Source organism: Mytilus edulis, chromosome 3, assembly GCF_963676685.1.
Source record: "Mytilus edulis chromosome 3, xbMytEdul2.2, whole genome shotgun sequence".
NCBI lineage: Eukaryota > Metazoa > Mollusca > Bivalvia > Mytilida > Mytilidae > Mytilus > Mytilus edulis.
In genome coordinates this window covers 51732207-51755598 of record NC_092346.1, presented here as the reverse complement: position 1 = coordinate 51755598, position 23392 = coordinate 51732207, and the positions used below count along the sequence as shown (strand labels likewise).

Genomic DNA, 23392 nt, shown 5'->3' with positions numbered 1-23392 from the left:
AAGACCAAAGGCAAGACCACACAAGAGACAGATTAATCGGTCTAGTTCTAAAATAGATGGTCATTTTGAGACTGTAGTGTCAATCTGGGAACAGTATACATAACAATACATATGTTCCTATAACAATCTATCCTATAAAACCAAAATAAATTGATGAAAGCAAATATTCAAGGTAACAGCTTTTATTGCTGCTATTTACATACCCGCCAACTGTCACTATTTGAGGGGGATTTCCCCCATGGAGGATCCCAAATGGAAATTTTGTAAGAGCAATTTTGTCCACTATTTTAAAGAAAACAATTAATTTTACAATAGCTATGAGCTTGTTAAAGCATGAAGAAACCAAAAAAACACATTAGAATATATTTGAAGGCCCCTTGAAGGTTTTGTAGGACTATAAGAACCATCTTTCACGTAAAACCACCATGGGCATTTTGAAAAGTTGGCAGGTATGCTCTTAATGTGCAGGCTAATTTGTAAAGACACAATCAAATGATTTTAGTTAAATTCTAGTTAAATAAAAACATATTTACCTTTACCACAATCATATAAAAGATGTACCTTAATCGGTTGTTTCAACCCCCCCCCCCCCCCCCCTCTTTTCTTTGACTGATCAATGCATTTGAATGGGGACATATACACTGGCGGATCTAGAAATATTCATAAGTGGGGGCCAACTGACTGCCTAAGAGGGGGCCCCGCTCCAGTAACGCTTCACTGATTCCCTATATCAGCAACCAAATTTTTTCCCAAAAAGGGGTGGCCTCCCCCCCCCCCCCCCTAAATCCACCTCTGATATAGTTGATATATGTTCCCACCCATTTGTCCTGGGTGGGAACACCCCTTTTAAAATGGCTTGATCCACCCCTGATATATACATCATGATCTAGGATGAAAATATGTTAAATAAAACATAAGAGCCTGTAGAAATAAGACAATGCATTGCTTCCTTTATTAAATCATGGATGACTCTAGAAATTGATATACATGTTGTATATACATGTAAATTTTCAAGTGTGATAGTAATTATGAAGGTTCATGTGAAAATTTAGTTACCTTGATCTTGATTTAAAATGTTTTACTGGTATGTTTAAAAAAGTTAATAAAATGTGAAGTTGGTTTTGCAGTGAGACAAAACAAAAAACAAAACAGCATCTGGAGATGAACATAAAGTCCTAAAAAAAAAAGATAAGCGCCTATAACATTGTGATGCTATTAATCATCCAGAGTCAAGAAAGGGGAATAAACTTGATAGTAACTACCAAAGATCTAAGTATTTTAACAACAAGTTCCCCTAAATGACAAAAAAACTAAAGACAACTACTTTGGAGGTTTCTGATCTAAACTTCATATTTGCTGTTGGTAATGGATATAGGTAGCTATATAGTTTGATATGTTAAATTACTATATTTCTACACTAAGGCCAATTTAGATTCTTTACATATATTGTAAGAAACATGTATGTTATTGAAGACCATATCTTGAACTCTAGGTATGTTTTGATTTTATGTGTTGTTAGTATGCGTTGTACATAAAAATATTCCTTAGATTGCTCATGAATAACTACAGCATGTCCCTTACATGTAGTCAGACATCTTAGTAGGCCTAATGAGAACAAGACAACTTTTGTCAGATTGGGTTATTTTCAACTGAAAAAAATGCATCTGTTTGTACATATGATTTATTTCCAAATGTTTGTAGTAAATTGAAGAGAATGACTCATATAAATCTTGGAACTGTAATAAGTAAACACCATTAAAATTGATTAGGGTAATTCATCTCTGAAACAAGACAGTGATATATGTATATGTATATCCTGAAGAGATCACAAGAGTTTCACCTTAAAAAATGCTGACATCAACTCATATTTCAACTATACAAATGACTATTAATTAATTAATAAGCTCAAAACTGTTCTGCATTTGTCTTTTGTAGGTAGCCACTGCTGCAATGAAATATCCTCTTGAAATATTTTCCTGAAGCTGAGATATTCTCCTGATAGTTCTGTAAAAGGTAATAGCATTATCCAAGCCATTTACCTCTTCATTTACCCACTCAAACATCTTTTCATAAACAATGTTAACATTTTGGTTAAAATCTGTAAATCAATTCCATGTTTTTAGTTTAGAGTTATCTCCCTTTAACTAGAAAATGCCAAGTTTATAGTAGAAGATTGATTGATTGATTGATACTTTGGAAACATTATGGATAGGGGAAAAGAGGATCTTAAATATTTAATGTTGAAGTTGAATATTTTAAGAATTTACTTATAATTGTTTGATACATGTATTAAGTTTTAAATTAAATTTTCTTATTTATATATATATATTCTATGAGTTATGTCATTCATATCTTTTAAAATTATAATTTTGTTATGATGTATGGATGTTCTTGTATATCAACCTCTTTATATTTTTAAAATCAAACGTAAAATACTGCCAATGCAATTAGACACAATTTAATACTAAATTATACTCCCCCTTCCTGAAATTGCATTGAAAATCTAAATGAAAGCTTGAGGAATCATGATCAGATGAACATGTTTAAAGAATCCACATTTTATGCTGATAGAAATACATGCCGGCAACATGATGACAAAACATTAAACTTTGAATCTCATTCATTGAACTTGCAATTTTTTCTCTCACAAAACTGCATTTGGAATTGGTGTCTTATGTTCATCCTGTTGTTTTTCTTGCTGGGTTGGGGTTAAAATAAATCTAAATTCCAGTAATAGAAGTTCTAGGGTTTTAGAATGTGTTTTTTTTTGGTAAACCAAGGTAACTAACTAACAACTCCCACATCTTTTTTCTCTGGACGTAAACATTTTATGACTGTTCTACTTCATCAAACATTTTTTTGGAACCAATAATCTACTTATTCATTTATAGAATAATTGGTTTTAGTCTGAACTTGCATGACATTTTTTTCCGCTGTCAGAATGATATCAATCTCAACTTTCCTATTCTATGCAACTTCTTTTTAATAATTCATCAGATGTAACCACTGGTTACTGAATTCCAGATACATATCTCTAGTTATCACAAATCTTCAAATTTTTATGTTCCTAACTTACTTCAAAATATTTACATATAACTGTTTACATATATTTATCATTTCATAAACTTGAATAAGTGAAAATGAAGTCCAATTTTTTATGCTTGAGGGCATAATACCTATTAAGCTAGTTATAATCCAGTTAAAGTTCTATTACAGTAACACAGTAATTTACTTTTATATGTAAATAATGCTGTTCATGCTGATATTATCTGAGGATTAGAAACAGTTTCTGTTTAAGGAAACATTCCTGATTAAATAAGGTGTAATATTGAATAATATTTGACCCAAGGCATGTCAAGTGATATGATATACAAACTAGATTTAATCACAAATTTACAGTTCATTTTTGATCCATGAAAACAGGAAATACCTGGGCTATAAAACTTTGATAAAGTTAAAGATTGAGGAGATCAATCAAATAGGTCTATTTAGGTGAATCAGCATTTAATATCACATGATTTATCGCAAATTGATGGTATTTAAATTTCAATGAAGTACTGTTAACTAATATTTACGATTGATACTGCCCTTGTACTAATACAATATTTGAGGTATATAAAAGTGTCTGATTATAGAGTATGGTCAGTGGTCAGTGGTCACAGGTGATAAACCATGTAATCACAAGGATGATAGGCTGCTTGATTAATTTTATAGGTAAATTACTGACCACAATACAAGCAAGAAGTACATTAACTGATTGAACCTCTACTGTAATTTGAAAGTGCAAACAGCCCATTTTCAGTGGTTCCCAAGGTCTTGGGAAATCAACTGGACATTTGGTCCAATAAACCATTCTTCTTAAGTGGGACAAACTCATTTTAACTGGACACTTACATATATGATTTGGTCAAAATGAAAAAATTAACTGGTCTTTAGTCTAGTATTGCATATTATTGCTTAACTGGACCAAGCCAATTTTACTGGACTCGGCCCAATACCAGGTGACCTTGAGAATGACTGTATTTGACCTTTCAATCAGAAAGTATAAATACTAGCTATAATATATGCAGGGTTTGAAATTGTAATTAAATTTTGTTTATTTTATTGTTTTTCATATCGATGGGTTAATATCTCATTGGTCTGTCAACTCTCCTGTTCTTTAATAATAATATACTTGTTTATACTAATTATTTGTAGAATAGTAAACTTTGCGACAATTACCATACCTTTTTCTGTAACAGTCTAAGAAAAGAATTCTAATTTGTTGCTGAATAAAAAGAGGTCAGATGAGGATGGTCCACTATATGACAAGGTATACATTATTTGAAAAATTGGCATACTATAGGGAAAACTAATATCTGAGACTACTACATTGTAACATATAGTTGTTGCAAGGGTTCTTAACCTGCAAAGTGTGTGGCACATCTTTACACAAGGCATAGTATTTGAAGTCTCCATTCAATCCTTACATGGCTGCAAACTTGTTCACCCAGCACAGGCCAACATATAGCCCACTTTTGAGAGGGTTTTACTGCAGGTCAGAGAATGACCAATTGTGAACATATTTCTATTCCCGAGTCACCTTTTTGGGGTGTTGGCATTGAATAACAATTTCTGGTATTAGATTTTTGCATGTAAAGCAGTTTTAATATCCCCTACCAGAAGTACATTATCCTCCATTTGGAGTAATATTTATGATAAAAGTTGAAAATTAAGAATAAGGAACTTGATGCATATTCCAAGGTTTTACTGACTAGTTTGAGTTTAAAAATTACATTAAACTATGGTTAGATACTTCTTTGCCTGTTTATTGACATTAGTGATCTATTCTTGAATACTTTAACAGTACATCACGGAGATATCAGGTTACCCTAGCAGGTGTAATCCCTCAGTTTGCTCAAGCAAAAAATTAGAGTAGTTCAAATATAAATATCATGACCATGGACTCTTCTGAAGTATACATGACTTTGTACATGTTTTAGTTTGTTTCAAATCTTAAGATATAATAAATATCACATAAATATAACATAAAAATTTCATGTTAAATGTCTTTCATAATGAACTTTAAAGTATTTCACACTGGTTAGTATAAGCTTTGAAGTGTCACCATAAAATATCTATCTATAGGTCAGTATTGTGTCCAGTCTATGGTCAGTTAATAGGCTATCATAAGGGTGGACAAGTGTTCTCCATTCAATGTCATAAACTTAAGCAAATATTCATATATACATATTTCAGATAGTGTTAAAAGTTCACTAGGATCCACCAAACTGAATATCAAGTTATATATCTGAAGATCTTATAGGATATATATGACCGAAAGGTATACAAAAACTTATTACCATTATAAAACCAAATCTTTTGATCTGAAGGGAGAGAAACGTATTCCTTTTTCAGTTTACTACATATAAATTGTTTTGATAAAATTTATTTACTATGATTTAATTTCTTAAAGGCTTAAATTTGCCAAGAAAACATCTTTTACAATTTCTAATAGAAGAAAATATAAATCAAGGTGGTCTTTTAAAATTATTGGTTTGGTACACATAATTGAAGAATATAAAAACTGTGATCTTAAATCTAAAAAAATTTGATTTGAAAAATCAATAAAAAAGTTTTTGAAAGATAATAAAATAGTTAATTATAAAATTTAAAAGCAAGCTTAATACAATGATGATCATTAGCCAGGAAATTTTTCATTTTTGAATGGTCTAATTGTAGAATTTAACTTGATAAACACTGGAGTTGAAAAAATCAGGTGGATTTGAAATTTTTTTTATTTCCCTCATATTTTGTGTGAAAAAGATGTGCTTTTGAAGTCAGTCATAGTTATGTAAACAAAGTAACTCTTTAATTGACTTGTATAATTATAAAGTGAATAAGTAGAGGCTACCAATGCATGTCTAGACTCCATTGACTCCATGTTGTACAAATATTGATTTTTAATAAAATTTCAATAAAGTAGCATTTAAAAGTGGGAGATTTATATTCACAGCTAGAGCAAAGCTTCACAAATTATCAGGGTTGAGAAACACTTTTAGTGCTAATTGCCATAGTCCCAGAAAAAGATGACTACATGTGACCACTTTAATTTGGATTAATATTTTCCTGGTTTCCCACAATGATTCAGGTCTCTTATTAAATAATGAGTAATAAAGCATTCAATTGTTATTTCATGAAATCATATATACATGTACATCTATATTTAGTATAACAGTACTTATATCATATGCTGTAGTAAACTATTTAACATGCCTGAGGATGAATTAAATAGACAATTTGCTATGTCACATAATATCTTTATTTGAGAAAAAAAAGGGTGATAGACTACTTAGTGCTTTAATGAATAGTTTCTCTTGCAGTAGTAATGTAGTTAACTTAACTGAGGATGAATTTAATTGACCATTTGTTATGTCACATAATATCTTTAATGAGTCTAAGTAAAAAAAATAGCACTTTAGTTAGTTGACAGACTACTTATCCTTTTATAAATAGTTACTCTACTGTAGTAAACTATTCAACATGCCGGAGGATGAATTTCATTGACCATTTGCCATGCCACATAATGTCTTTAATTGAGACAAAGTAAAAAAGGATAACTGCTAACCTACTACCTATTCCTTTGGTAAATTTTTGTTGCCATCATTAAATCCCCACCCCCTCCTTATTTTTTGGTTCATTAGAGCGTAAGGATTATGATGAGTTAAAGATTGCAAGTGACTTGAGAATCAGCTACAATACCTCAGGAATAATTTTGTGATTGTACTTTGCAGTTAAATATACTAAAGATATAAATGACAAAACCTTTTTGCTAAGGGGACAAATAAAATCAGTAAAACACAACATATTGAGCACTTAAGATACACATCTTAGTTATAGGTGTGCCATGTGTACATTAGGATTATTATGTCAATTTCAATTTTCTTCCTTGCTTTATCTTCTGTAATGAAATATTTAATGTTTCGTATTGCCAGAAATAAATTACCTATATTATCATTTAAACTGATAATTTCTACAAGAACTAGTAGAATTCTCTCATATTTACTATTTATCATGATTATTGCACTAAATGAAGTATATAAAATAACTTTTGGGGATAGTCTGTAGCTAATTACTAAAGAGGGGAGTAGATAAAGTAATATAATTTGTTGCATTTAGTTTTCATGACTAGTTTATCTGTTACATTCCAATTTTGCACATAAAAATGCTGGGAAGTACACAACCAATTTAATTATTTTAAATAGATATAAGAAGGTGCAGTATGAGTACCAATGAGACAAGTCACAATTTGTATAAGTAAACCATTAAAGTCAAAGTACGACCTTCAACACAAAGCCTTGTCTTACACAGAACAGCAAGCTATAAAGGGCCCCAAAAATAACTAACTGGTGTAAAACCATTTAAACAGGAAAACCAATGGTCTTATCTATATCTATATATCTATCTATATTTATTTGGTCGGGTTGTTGTCTCTTTGGCACATTCCCCATTTCCATTCTCAATTTTATTTATGTATATAAAAAATGTGAAATGAGAAACACATATGAACCACATTAACAAACAACAACCACTGAGCAAGATGTTCCTGACTTAGGACAGGTGCAAACAAATTGTCAGGGTTGACATAATGAAGCTTAATGTATTTACTCTTATTTTTGTTTCAGTATGGAGAATGCTGCTGACACTGACCGAAGAAATATGCAAATGTAGGTAAAAAATAAATAAGATATTAGATAGAATGAATAATGAATAATATCAACCACCTGCTGTACATACCTTACATATTTTGACATAAGTTATTGAGTTTGCGATGATTTTCAATCAAGTTATAAAGTCTGAAAAAAAAGCTACAGAGTTGATGTGTAGGGACAAAACTCTCATGAAATATAAGGAAGTAATCTTTATATCAGCACTCTCATAGCTGTTCTTCATCTTAAGTGTTACTGAAAACTACTGTATATGGATATAAGAAGATGTGGTATGAGTGCCAAAGAGACAACTCTCCATCCAAGTCATAATTTGTAAAAGTAAACCGTTATAGGTCAAAGTACAGTCTTCAACATCGAACAGCATGCTAAAAAGGGCCCCAAAAATAACTAGTGTAAAACCATTCAAACAAAAAAATGTATGTTCTTTCTTTGCTTGTGCCGATGATTTCAATACACATTAAATGTTTTACTCAGAGCACATTAGTTTCTAAATAGAATGTTACATTGAATTCATCAGTTTGTAACAGTTTAGTGTCAATGTTGACATGATTTAGGAAAACAGTATATATGCAGTGTTACAGTTGCATCATGGTGTTGATAGATTATCATTACATTGGTGTAATCTAGTGTAAACCATGCATTTATTTCTAAATCTGTTATGTTATGTCTTTAACTACAAGATTAACAATGCATTTGTTTCTGACTGCATTGCATTTACAATTAAATAACAGTGTTATCAGAGACAAAAATGATGTTAGAAACAAATGGGCTCATAAGAATCTTCCTTTGAGTTTCAGTGGCGGATTCAGCCATTTTAAAAAGAGGGGTTCCCAACACAGAGTAAAGGGGGGTGGGTTCCAACTATATGCTCCCATTCAAATGCATTGATCGGCCAAAAAAAGGGGGGGGTTCCAACCCCCGGAACCCCCCCTCTTGGATCCGCCACTGGGTTTCATGTTCCTTTGAATAAAAAATGATAAGCAGAGACAGCCAATAATCTATCATGACAAAAGCAATACCAACACACATCAAAAAGAATATATTGAGCAGCTGTACAATTCTATATATCACACTCCATGTGTACATTTTCTTATCAAATAATTTAGTTACAATTTGCTTGTAATTTAAGGTGACTTTTATCCTACAGGTCAGTTAAAATGTTTACTTTTTGGAATCAGATGAGATATGTGTTCTAATAGAGACTACCAGTTTAAAAAGAAGTTAACAATAAACCACCCTATATGAGGTAGAACATACGTCATAAGGTACCAACCTGCTACCAATACAGGTATGTCCTTATGTACATTTGACAAATCAAAAGGAAGACAAATTGAAATTAAACTTGAGTATAGCGTAAGAAGTAGATACTCACCCTAGAAACCTTCACTAATATGACAACAATAACTCCCATAGCTAGAACACTACCGATTAAAGTTATCCAAATCATATCATTGTTTATAGAGATTGAAACACTTCTCTCAAATCAAAAGTAGATTGCACTTCAAATAAATTGTAGATAGTCACTTAGTTCATTATGCTTTAAGTCTGTTTACTTTTAGAAGTGCCAACTTTATAAGATATTAGCTCCTTTTTTAATAATTTTCGTAAAAATTTCTAGTTATAATTCCATTTACAGACTAACACTTAATATCCTTAAGATAAGCTACAGATGTTAGATTTCAGTCAGTTTTAGCTCAGTCAACTTTTAAGCCTTTATTTACTAACATATAATTTTTTGTTATACCCAATCTATCCCTTTTCAAAACAAACATCAAGTCTGAAGTCATTTAATTTGGTGAATTTATGTAGGAGTAATAAGTTTCATGTAAATTACGTTTCCTATTTACACTTGTCACTGAAGCTCTGAAACATGTATGGAGACAATAGTCACATGCAAGTATTTAATGTCAATAATTTCATCAGACTTGAAATGCATCCATCTCCTATAATCAGTCATTAAATGGCACATCGGGGATAATTCCTAAAATATAAACCATTGTTCCTCCATTATTTGCACAGTTTATTACTTTTTCGTTAAACTTGTAGAGTTTCGATCAATAAAATCTTAATAAACAAATTGGTCAATACCGTGACATCCCCACAAGTACACTGAATTACTTTTTCTTGATGCAATTATATTCATTGTCATATATTTCCCTCAAACTTCAGGGTTGTAATTGTAATCCAAAGCACCGAAAATTTCTGAGTTAGATACTCTGTTCCGTGTTTTCAAATCAAGTTGATGTCCAGAGTGAATGTCCAAATCAATAATATGACCACTTGAAACAATCTCAGTTTGATCAAGCTAATTTAATAAAATTCCAGTGTCAATAGGTTTTATTATAGAACATCCAAAAATAATCCAAAAACTTGTCAAACAAAGATATCAGGATTTGTTCACGAAAATCTTTTTAAACCTTCCAAAGTTTTAGCTTATCTTGTAATAATCCTTTATTTTACAGTGAAAAAGTCCAATTTGTTCTCGAAAATCTTTTTCCACCTTCCAAACTTACAGCTTATCTAGTAATAATCCTTTTACATTACAGTTAAAAAGTCCTTGAAAAAAGCTTGTCATTTATTCATGCTTGAAGGAACAATATAGACATTTTGGTCCATTTACACATTTAGATCTTTCATTTTCACCTCAGGTAGAAACATTAAAATACTTATATCCTAACAGATAATTTTGACAGGAGAGATTAGCTATTGACAAGTAAACAAAGTGAAATTTGTCAATTACAAATTTAGGTGTAATTCAAGTGTATACCTTTGCATCACAGCATTGACCATGCATGGATGGTAGAGTTCAGACGGTTCGGAATAAATTAAAAGGTTTTAAAGTGTCTCTGATAAATAGTATTATACAAAAGATGAGTTCTACATGTTTTTATTACATTAAAAGTCTCAAGTTACATTTATTGTATTTTGTAAAATGATAACAGAAATAGTATACTTGCTTTGTAAAGAAGTTGTTTTAGCTCTGATGTAGAATTTGAAGTATGCAGTTTACATTACTTGTCCTAGTGTGAATAAATTTTCATCTTGAATGATTATGTCTTGTAAAAGGTTCAATTTTTGTTATGTTTTTTTTTTTAAATAGTTGAAATGTTCTTACAAAACTGCAATGTGTTCATATGCAGTAGAATAAATTATATTAAGGTCTATTTATGCCCCCCCCCCCCCCCAGAAAAACCCAACCCATTGTAAGTCTAATGGCTAAGTAACAGATTTAATTAAAAGTTCAAATGAAATGTAAAAAGTTTTTCAGAGAGGGGGAAGGACATATGTGTTCTGACAGAATAAGCTTTTTCAAATTTTTTGCTATGCTTCTTTCATATATATTGCGGTTAATCAATGTATAGATATAAAAAAAAGAAAAGTGATGAATCAATATCATTTAAACAGCAGCCTAACAACCAAAAGGAAGCATATCAGTTAGAGCCAGTTATAGGTACAGAGGTCTTCAAAACAAACAAATGTTTTTTGTAGTATACAAGAGCGAAGACTAAACATAACTTTTTTGTATTATAAAAACAAGCCTTCACTGAACATGGACAAAGGTACATTTAAGCACACTACCAACTCATTGACACGTCCATAAAGGACATGAGATACAGGTCAGAGAAGCATGTTATCCTACATTGTCCTATCTTAAAGAAAAATTTAAGAAAAGGACTGAATGAGTGCAGATTTAACAAGATTGATTATCATTCACTTTGTATGTAAAGCTTGGATTACCTCACAATATGATATGTTATATCCTGTTTCATTCAACAGGTATTTTATGAAGTGCTTACAGGGCAATATTTAATTTTCATACTTTAATACAATGAACAGGAAGATTAGCTCTCAAAAACAGGAAAAAAGCTTTCGACAATTTTTATTGTTAGTTTTAAACCTAAAAAATTAAATGTTTGCATTGGGAAAACTAAAATTTAATTCTTAAAAGCCTTTTACTAAGATGTAAAATAATGGAAATGCCCAAAACTGTTCATTTGAAAGAGAGGAAAAATATTTATTATTTTGTTTTCCTGGGCTTTAGTTTGGATATACTCTGTTGCGTTCAGGGAGAGCAGGGTGGAGGACATACACCCCCTCTGATAGGAAAAATAAATATTTTTTTTAAATGTATCTAGCTACACTTAGCCATATTTTTACTGTCCCCATCAAATCCCCCCTTCTTTTTTCAGCAAATTTATGATCACCCCTGATACTTTCTACATTTTTATTACTCATTTCATCTGTATGGTGTATAATATTCAATGGATATAAGTGCTATACTATCCCATCTGTTTTTTGCACATTTTATAAAAAAACATTGTAAACTTGGAATTATTGTTAATAGTACATGTTTTAAAAATAGGGAGAATGACATAAAACATGAAACATATATTTAATTATATTAAATAGTAATTAGAAGAAAAGGTTAAATCAACCAAGCGTACACCATTTTTTTGTCATGTTTGATCAAACATTATGATACACATATTCTCATTTCCGTTTCTTTCTTTAGAAAAGTATCACATTATCATAGCAATCAATGATTAGAGATGCTATGTTTTATATTTTCCCCATAGCCATTAATATTATTTATGTTTCTCATAAGATAAAAAATAATAGGAATCTGTCTGTAGTCATGTACATAAAAAAAATAAGCAATGGATGGGAATTGAACTGTTATCAAAAATACTCCCAGGACTCTTCATTAATGAGAACCTGCAAATTGTTATACTTTAGCAAAGGAAGCATACCCCATTCATATATCACTTTAAGTAGATAAGATATCAATGCAAGGTCAATTTTATTTATTCAAACTTGTGCTTACTTCAGTTTTTAACTTTATAAAAAGAGAAAAATGTTATTTTCTCTAGAGCACAGAATATTTACTTTTTAATATTTCTTAATTCATGTAAAATTGTGACATTTTCAATATCTAATTTGTTAGCTGAAAGATTAATTGTTATACCCCCACTTACAGAGTGGGAGGTACGCTGCAATTGAATTGTCTGTCAAATCGTTCTGCAGTCTGTCAGTCTGTATATTTATCTGTCTAAAACTTTTTTTCTATTCTTAAACATATAAGCCATCATATGTATTTAGGAATGGTTTGATATTTGGTCAGTAAGGTGTAAGGTGTAAGCAATTTTCATATTTCCAAGTCTCCAGAACTGTATCTACTCCTTTAATAATGTTTTGAATGGTTGTTTTTTCTAGCTCTGAGCATGGAATTTAAACTTCAATGCTGTAAAAGGATTGGGGTTTACTTTGTCCAACATCAACATTGTGTGAAATTTCTTGCTAATTGTATATTGTATTACATTTGTAATCAATTTATAACCATTTTAATGAAAAAAACAACAATCTGTAACCTTAAGAGACTGTCTAAAATTAGTATAATTGAATATAACTGTTAGACTAGGCTAGTCAGTAATATTACACTAACATGCTTGAACTCCTTTGATTTTGTTAATAATTTTAAGTTGCAATAAAAGTGAAAAGACAGGGCACAAAATGATCTTTTCTTGTCGATATTCTGTCTAAGCTATTGTTATTTTGTAAGATAACTGTACAGATCAATTGTTAGTAGATTAAGTCTTTATATCTGTAATATTCTTGTCACGCATCTTAATACCGAAAGCATTATCAAGTTTACAATGTACAATTTAGCAGCATTTCATTTGACATTCAATCAAATAAAGCAATTTCATGCTTATCCAATTCAGTCACAATAATGTCTAAAGAATATTTCGATTTAACCTTGCATTATCTATTTATAACTCATCTTTATTGTAATAATCTGAACATTGTCAGTTTCTTAAATGTAATTTACTGCAAGTGACATTTCTGGATCAAAATGAAATCATTGACTATGGGAGATAGATTGTCAATCACTGTGTTCATAATCTATCATAACCCTGAAATCTTTCAAATCTATGGTTCATTTAATCCACATAAACTATAATGTGTAGTATGTTGACTCTAATGGTTTTGTGTTGCCTAGGGGTTAAAAGATGATCAAACAGATAGTCTAAAAGATAGGCTTATATCTTTTTCTGACTATGAATTTTGACAGAATACAGTTTTTCTTTGTCTTTATATATATTTTAATTTCACAATGTCAAATCTAAGATAATTTACTTTTTTATCTGATAAAATTAAGAGCAACTGTCTGCCAAAAAAAATAAGCAAATGTTAAGAAAAAAATTGTAGTTTAGTATCATATTTTGCTGGTCATGTCGATGTAGAAAAAAAATTGAGCTTTCCAAAAGAATATTTCTAACCAAATCAGTGTCAGATCTATAAATTTTTATTAAGAGGGGGGATGGGGCACTGACTGCCTAAGAGGGGATCTCTCCAGTCATGCATCAATGATTTCCTAAATAATCAACCAAATTTATTCACTAAAGGGGGGGAGGCTGGAAAACCTTCTAAATCCCCCACTGCACACCCTTTTGCTACTGATTATTAGTATGACTTTAATAAACCATGCACTGGATCATGTTCTCCTCAGTTTTAATATTTTATGTACAAATATTTTGAAACAAATCTTGTAATTATTTACAAATCGGGGAATAAATTTGGACTATATTTCAGATCTTTTTAAATTTATAGGCTGTCAGTAGGTTTGCCTGTGATTTTACCTTGAGTAGCTGATTTCAATGAAAACTTAAGGTTGAGAAAAGAAAATGTGAAAGGTAAAAATTAGAAATTTAATATGAATAAAAGGACATGTGAAGTATATACATCAATCAGACAGCAACCTAAAGATGCAAAAACTTCAGGAATTGAAGATTACATTATTATAAAAATTAATTCTGGTACCTATCACTGCTTTTAAACCTACAAGTATCTTTTATTTTGCACTCTGCCTTCCCAGCCTTAAAAAGACTTGTTTTGTGATTAGACAAGTGCTAAATGCTAGAAAGTATACGTCCTTTTTTGATCTTTTGATCACTTTTCTTCTTACAACAATACAGTGTTCTGTTTCATTTAAAGTGTGTATAGAATTGAAGAACAGGTACATTTTTACTTGATAATTTTACATCCTTTATATGTAGAATATTTTTGACATCAAAGACTATACTTTGTATTAGATAAAGTCCTTCTCAAGTTGTGGGAGGTTTTGTGTTTACATATCTACTATCCTGTATATATCTATCATAATGAGCTTGTATTATAAACACTACCATCTGTCATGGTCATCAACTTCAGAGGCAAAGATCAAAGTGATGTATGCCTTACGCATAGAAAAATGACCAACACATAACTCAACACTAATTATGAGGTTATCCTTTTTGTACTTTCACATTGGGGTCAGAAAAAATGACCAAGGCACAGCTCTCCAATAATTACAAGGGAAGCCTTTAGTAGTTTTACTTTGGGGATCACAATACATGACCATAGCATAGGCATAGCTCACTACTATTAACAATGGGTAACCTTTTTGTATTTTCACTTTGGGGTCAGAAAAAATTACCAAGACATAGCTCACCGCTAATTACATATATGAATAACCTTTTTGTACTTATACTTTGGAGTTAGGAAAGAAAAAGAAAATCACATCAAGTCAACTTGATTTAAAAATATTTGTTATTATAACTAAAAGATGGACAATTGTTTAGAATTACACATAGGACTGAAACCCCTGCTTTATCTCATGGTAACATGCAACAATTCGATAAGATTAAAAGTCACTCCAAATCTTCAATCTTGGTAAATCTAGACTACAAAATGGATATTTGCAGCTTTGGCCGAAGTTTGTACTAAGAGTAAAAGACAAAGGGCTGTGGGATTAGAAATAGTTATCTTGGTAGGCTGACATTTCATCCTGGGGAAGTCTGTAATAATAGTACAAAAAGCATGCTAAATTCATGTAATCACCCAGGCTAGCTGAAATATTAGCTGCTGAACACAAAGAGCCAACCAAGTTACAAATTTCATAAACAACAGTGTGAAGTTGGTTTGTACTTTAACATCTCAATAGACTGAAAAAAAGTATTGTAAACATTTTATGTTGAGAGAGACATAGCTATGAAATCTATTCAATTAAATGAATACAAGCCTGGTGATTTTGCACAAAATACAGGAAGACCGAGATTTACATTGTGACCTGTCACTCAAAGTATCTGTTTATCTTTTATTATAGAGATACCCGAAATTGAAGACCTGTCAGTTAAAGACCCACCAAGATGAACTTGTTGAGAAAGGATAATTTTCATATAATGTCTACAAAGATGTAATTATGGAAGGTAATTAAAGTCTGATCATTTCTAACAAAGGTGGAAATTTCTCATTATTTTGATATTTAGATATGATAAAAGGATTCCAGTGTAAACCTGATTTATTTTCTACAAATATTCACTATTTTATTACATTCTTACATTATAAAAACATTACCAGGTGTTAAGATTTAATATTGCACAATATATAATAAAAACAAATGGACCTTTTTTCAGATGGTTTAAATTATCACGCCTTCAATCTCATGTCGTGGTATCACTAGACTGACTAATCCCTATCAATATTTTATTATTAATAGATCTGTTAAAGATGTAATAAATTTACTAAATTGATAATTAAGCAAGTTTTATGCTATCATCAGTATTTAATAAATTGAAAGTAAGGTTTTAACGAAATAAGACTCTTTTTTTCTGTGATATTTTTCATTTCCACCCACAGTCTTTATCAGATTGATTTCATACATAATCTAACGAGGAATTTTAAGCAAAATTAAAATGGGTTATTCAATGTTCGTTTAAAAAAAATTTAAGAATAGACAATCTGATTCCAACAGAATCTGTCAGATTTACATTCATCTTGTCCTAAACCTTTCGGGACCAATTTTGATTTTTTTTCGTTAACTCAAGACATTCCATTGTCCCTCAGCTGTTTCAAAGTGAGTGTTATTAAAAATTGAAGTTTTTATTGATTTGAATGTCCAGTCATGACAATGTCTTTAATACATGTAATTTCTTTTGTTGTCTGAACTCAAATTAGTCATGTCTTAACATCAAAAAGGATTATGACTTTTGAACAGCTCATGAGGTGCAATTAAGTGTAACCTTATCTTTGATATTGCAATATGTTTTATAAAAAGTGAAAATGCTGCAACCAGTTACATAAAATGTATTAGATATAACCAGATTACCAGAAAAAGTGCATCAACCTTGAATTATTTACATCTGTGTCCTTTGGGTTTCTGTAGATAGTTGTCTCATTGGCAATCATACCACATCTCCATGATTTTAAAAGAAACTTTACCAAAAAGCTCTTTTTATATTAGTATAATCTTATAAGGCAACAACCAAATGACTCAAATAAGACTTTAATTGATCAATAAATGTTCTTAAGATAAAAGTCCTGAAATGTGATTCTAATGCACCCTTTTTTTTTGCAACAGCTTGAGATGCACCCTTTATTTTTTGCAACAGCCTGAGATTTTTCAAATAAAGTGGTAGGTTAACAGAGTGACATTAACATATAAATGCATGCTGACCAAAAAATTTATTCAGATTAAATGGTAATATATTAAGATCAATTTATAAAAAAGCCAACATATGTTATGATTTTGGTTAAATTGCCAAATGAGCCTGTTAATTATGAAAGATAACTTTTAAAGAGAAGGTGAATGTCTGAAGATATCTGTATAAACTTTAATATTGCTATTACACTTCTTGTATGTTGTAAGGGCACCCATTTAACTTCAAAAGGGAGGGGTATGTTTTCTTCCTAAACAAATATTCTGCTTTCCAAATTGATGAAAAAAAATATTCTGTTCAAGAGCAAAGGACAAAAAAATAATTTCTGACTCAAACATAAAAACCATACAACATCATTTCATACATTTGGGCCATTAGTACAGGAAATGGTACTTGAAATCAATATCATTTTACAGGAGATGTGCAAGGTCATGGCAATTCAATTTTCATGAAGCATGTTCACATAAGGACTATGTCCTTCTATTGTATTAAATTCTAAATATGTTGTCCATTTGACTGGCATGAAGTATTAAAACTTGCAGAGAAATACATATTATTCAAGGGTACTCACTGTACGTTTGACATTTTTGTTTTGTTTTACAAAAATGGACAAGGGAATGTGATACAGTTTTTATGGAACTCTTGGTTTAATTTTGTCCTTTAAAAATATTCATTTCTTGTGCTCCATCCAATAATCTAACCCCTTCGAATGTCAGTTATGGCATTTTTTTTTAAAGAAAGCAAAACCATGACAGGCAGATAGCAGATTTGTAATTGTTTCTATTAGGTTTATTATTAACATTTATATACTGTAGATTCATTTATATTTGTGGTCATCAATTTTTATCACAAGAAATAATGATTTAAATGCTTTATAGTACTGGGGACATTTTAGAGGTTGATATGAAATAAACAGCTGTTTATTGTTAAAGACTGTAGATACATTTTGGTTATTTTTGTCTTTGGGTTTCTGTCTCAATTATGTTAACTGGCAATCTCCATTTATACACCTCAGGAAAAAAAATATAAACCCATAGAAAATAAATATCTACCCTTTATTTTAAACTTAAGAATACATTACAAAGTAGAACCCAACTGATGTGAATGCATTTTTATGCCCCACCTACGAAAGTAGAGGGGCATTATGTTTTCTGGTCTGTGGCTCTTTTCGTTCGTTCATCCGTCCGTTCGTCTGTGCATCCGTTCAGGTAAAAGTTTTTGGTCAAGGTAGTTTTTGATGAAGCTGAAGTCCAATCAACTTGAAACTTAGTACACTTGTTGCTTATGATATGATCTTTCTAATTTTAATGCCAAATTAGATTATTACCCAGTTGCACGGTCCATTGGACATGGAAAAGGATAGTTCGAGTGGGGCATCCGTGTACTTTGGACACATTCTTGTTTTCTCTGTTAAAATTTTTTTCTTCAAATTTTATAATTGAAATTATCAGGAAATTCCAAGATATAAGAATGTACTATAAAGTCTTCCTTGTATTTTTTATGTTTGATTCTTTGAATCATACTGTTTTTATTTTATCACAAATATTTAACATGAAATTGTGTAGTAGGTACTTATATATTTGAGTGTTGCAACATGTATTTATATTATTTATTATATATAAACTTTGCTGAAGTGCCAGCACTTAATCTGTTGATAAACTTTGAAGTATAATTTATAGTGAGGGGGATTCTAGCAGGATTAATTGTCATGATGTTACCCTGTTGGTTTTTTTATTTCCTTAGATATTCAACCTTTTGATGGTCATATTATAAACATGTAAAGCTTATCTATTTAAAAAAAAACATTTTTGTTTATTATTCATGACCAAAGAATTCAACAAAGCTCTAGTGCAAAACAAATGCATTTATTACATTCCATAAAAGAAACAACTTTATTGTCAGCTCATCTTTAACACCAACATCAAGAAAAGTACTGGAAAGCATTAATCCTAAAGTTTTGTCTTTAGTTTCAAATACAATAGTAAAATACAACTTGGCAATACATTGTTATCATGTTTGAAATATTGAATAGGGCAATCAATAGAAATACCGAAAAATACAAGATGCAAGGGAAATAGGCAAACTAATGTTAGATATACCCAAAAAGAAGATACAAGGAGTTAACAAAATAAATGGTAAAACTTTTCCCAAAAAAAACTTTTAATTAAAAAAAGAACAATTATACAGGAAATTCCCATTTTTTGGCTTTGATAGTACACAATGTTTTACTGTTAAAGGAGGGGGATACATTTTGTTTCTTAAAGTTCTGTGCAGTGCAAGCAGTTTTAAAATTGTCTGTTTTGTTATTTATGAAATCATATGAATTCAATTGGAAATGTTCCAAATTCACTGAATACTGTAATTACCATTATTGCTTTGCATAATAACTAGAAATAATGAAATTTTACTTATGTAGCAAAATCCATCAAATTTTTGCAATGATTCACTGTAGTTGCTCTGGGGAAATCGTCTAAAAATATTTATAGTCAAAATAGTATGAATGAGGTCTGTGAGCTCATCTGCAATATTACATAAGCTACATTTAAATCCTCTCCAGAACTAACTTGCACCCAATCGTAACATTCTAATATGTAACCCTATTTCCACCCCATCTGGTAAAATATGAGAATGTAATGTTTGTATAGCTGTAAATCTATACACAGTCTGTTATCAGTCTACATAGATCATCTTAGTGAAGATTTTATCAAAAGATAAGTCTGAGCAACAAATTCCCCTCTCAGCTAGATACCAGATATAAGAATTCCCTGTAAATATGTCAAAGAACAAACTTTTATTCAGCCAAACTAAATTAATTACTTTGCAAGTAAATTTAAGATGTAGTGCACTTCAAGCCAAATAGCATAAATTTATTACAGACACACAGCCATATTTTAATCAATTCTCCAACCTGATGTGTCCTTACAAATTGATCAATTTCGACTTTTTTCCAGAAATGTTTTAAAGAGTTATCTCCCATTTATATATATATTTTTATACTGTTGATACTGCAGTTTTCAATATTTTTATCTCCTTAAGTTTATTTATGGGCCAAGGTCCTTGATAATCATTTTTATGACTTGTCTATGATATAAGGGGGACATTATGTATTTTGGCTTTGTCCCATCCACACCTTTGTCATTCTATCCATCAATCCCATTTCAGGCAAAAATTTTGGTCGTGGAAGTTAACCATGAAGTTGTTGTGAAATCATTTTAACGTTTAAAATAAGGGTTTTGTCTCTGATTTCACACAATGAACATAGAAGTGCAAGCAAGCTATGGTGTCCTATTGACACAATTTCTTGTTTTTATCAGAAAACTGTAAAGAACTCTACTTTGAATTTTAAACTTTAAGAACATTAAATCTTACACAATGGAAGGAAACTTGTGTTTAGTGTAAAGTATTGCAGAATTCATTCAAAAGGAAAGCATTTATAAGAGATTGATACAGAAATGCAATATTGAACTATGTAAAATTTTTGGGGAAAAAACATTTCTATAGTAAATCAGTACCAAGTTTTTTTAACTTAAGCTATAAAGCATTTATCTTTAATTCAGAATATACCCTATCTGTTTTTTTTTTATTTGTTGACAGTTATATTGGTCCAATATACCTAGTTTTCATGTCTTAAGAATTCCAGACAAACATGTATGGTTTAAAAGATTATGCTAAAATAAATGACCTTGGATTATCAGTATAATAAACTCATCATAGATACCAGGACTAAATTTTGTATATACGCCAGACGCACGTTTCATCTACAAAAGACTCATCAGTGACGCTCGAATCCAAAAAAGTTAAAAAGGCCAAAGTATATGTTTCCAAGAAATTTTTACAACTAATATGCAAATGAATACAATTTTAAAAGAAAAGATTTTATAATGGAACACTTCATACCACTTCAATGCACTTCAATGGGAAAATACGTGTAGTTTTCAATGCCTTAAAATTGTAGATGCAGCTGTATCATTTGAAAAATCATATAAAATTATATAACTTTAGATTGTTAGTTTTTTTTCGAAGAAGTTTTAGCAATAAATGTGCCAGAGAATATATTTAAACAAAGAAAAAACTTAAAAATAAAACCCTTGTTGGTTTAATAATCATTATTAATGTACTCTTGTTTAGTAGAACTATATAACTGATTTCTTGTCAGAACTAATATTCGTAATTGTCTAAATAATATTTTGCTTGTGTCAGAATAATTTATCTAATGAACAAAAAATAACCAAAGTTTTTTTTTATTTCCCTTCACAGGCTCTTTATGAAAACAAAAGTTGATGTCAGTCATTAGTTATTATGTATAGTGCCATTGAAGACCAAATATATCTACAGACTGGATCAAATCAGTCTCAAGAGGTTTGTGTTATCATGTATTGTATGACCTATAGTGATTACATAGCAATCCATAATGTTATATAGTTGGAGATTGTCAGACCCAGCTGTATATGTAACTATGAAAGTGTAAATTCATTAAAAATTCTTTGTACCATATATCTTCAGCACTATAGTTATTTAATAAAGGCATCAATTTTCCAAATATAGTATTCATAAATTGAGGGACAAGGTACATGTATGCTTAATTCTGTCACATTACCCTTATTACCTCCTTTTAATTGAGTTAAATTGAATATTAAAAGGAGTTTTCTTTGCTATTTTTTACAATGAAGTTATGATATCAGAATGGCACATAATTATGTTTTTAGAAAGTTTTTTCTTAAACAGACAGCTTCTATCTTTGATTGATGTTGTCAAAATAAAGTTGGTAAGAGAATTACAGAAACTTTATGTAAGCACATGAAGTGTCTCCTCCCATTATTAAGATAATAAATGTACTTTAAAAATTCACTTAAAGTTTAAAACATTAGTTTAAATGCCAACTTTTCTTCAGCAAGTACAGTTCCAGAAACCACACCCTACCCTTGTCAACCTAATGAACTGCTAATGTTTGATAAAAACAGAAAAGGCATATTGATAATACATGTACATGATGTATGAAGTTATCATTTTATATCGTACATCAATCTATGCAAGAGTATATGATATTAATATGTAAGATGCATTGACAGAATGATGTGTAGGAATGTAAATTAACATATCCCTCCATTGTTTGTTTACCCCTCTTGTCAATGCCAAGGTTCTCCTCATGAATCATTCTAGTAGATGATAGTAACATACATATTATTAGCTGTTGAATCATCAAATCACTAGCATGTAATTACATTTTGATAGGAGTAAGAAAGTATAAACACTGGTAACAGATTTAATTATACGAATGTATTATTGGGGAGACAATGTATTAATGTATAAAGGATCTTATTAACATAATATTAAGGTTATTTAAAACAACTGTGTTGTAATACATTTTCTTTAATAGTTATATAATAAGGATCATATTTAAAAAGGATAAGTCCTTTTCATCACATGTTCCATCATGACACAAAATCCCTTATTACATGTGACTAAACTCCAAACAATGGATAAGCACATCATATTTTGAAAAAAAAGGCTTCAAAATTATTCAAAATTGTAAAAAAAGAAAGCCCAACTTTATAAGATTAATAGTCAAGGGACAGCAGGTCTAAAATTATATCAAGCTAGTAAATTAAAAGGAGAAATAAATCAGAAATTGTCTCTCATCAAACAGATTTCCAGTAATATGAATGGTTCATATTGCTGAAATCAAAACCCCATTACAAATTTTGGTGAAGCATGCCATAACATGCAAGCATTTAGCTGTGAGTCTGCTAAATTTTCTCCAGAAAGTGACAGTAAACATTAACTTTTTATGCTTCATTTGAGTTGAGATGTTTTATATTTGATAAAACATATGATGTAACTTTTAGTATTTTAAAACAACAGCTTGCATCTATGTGATGAAGACAGGCTTAACAAAAAAACGGCATACTGTAAAACATGGTATGGTACGATGGTATGGTATGTGTTATGGTATGATGGTATGGTACGAATACCATCATACCATGGTATGCATGACTGGTACCATGGTATGGTATAATGGTATGGTACAAATTCCTATACCATGGTACAAATTATTATACCATGGTATAACTTGATGGTATGAAGCATGGTATGATTTTTTGAAGTAGGAAATTTTGAAAAATTAATTTAGGTAATATGAAATATGATTTTTTTTTTAATTTGTTGACATTATGTATCTGTTTTAGTTATGAAAATAATATTTTA

General features: G+C 30.3%; 1 protein-coding gene and 1 long non-coding RNA gene across 3 annotated transcripts in view; one reads left to right on the top strand and one right to left on the bottom strand.

Annotated features, from left to right (window-relative positions):
* Window positions 1-23392, bottom strand: part of LOC139516769 (uncharacterized) — a 94607-nt gene that overhangs the window by 48682 nt on the left and 22533 nt on the right. The window lies entirely within an intron of this gene.
* Window positions 1934-21680, top strand: LOC139516771 (uncharacterized). 2 transcript variants are annotated; one of them, XR_011663021.1, is made up of 6 exons: window positions 1934-2013; window positions 7665-7706; window positions 8857-8997; window positions 14322-14404; window positions 15856-15958; window positions 21446-21680. It is a non-coding gene; the product is annotated as an uncharacterized lncRNA (long non-coding RNA). The 2 variants fall into 2 exon arrangements; XR_011663020.1 differs by lacking the exon at window positions 1934-2013 and adding an exon at window positions 4196-4312.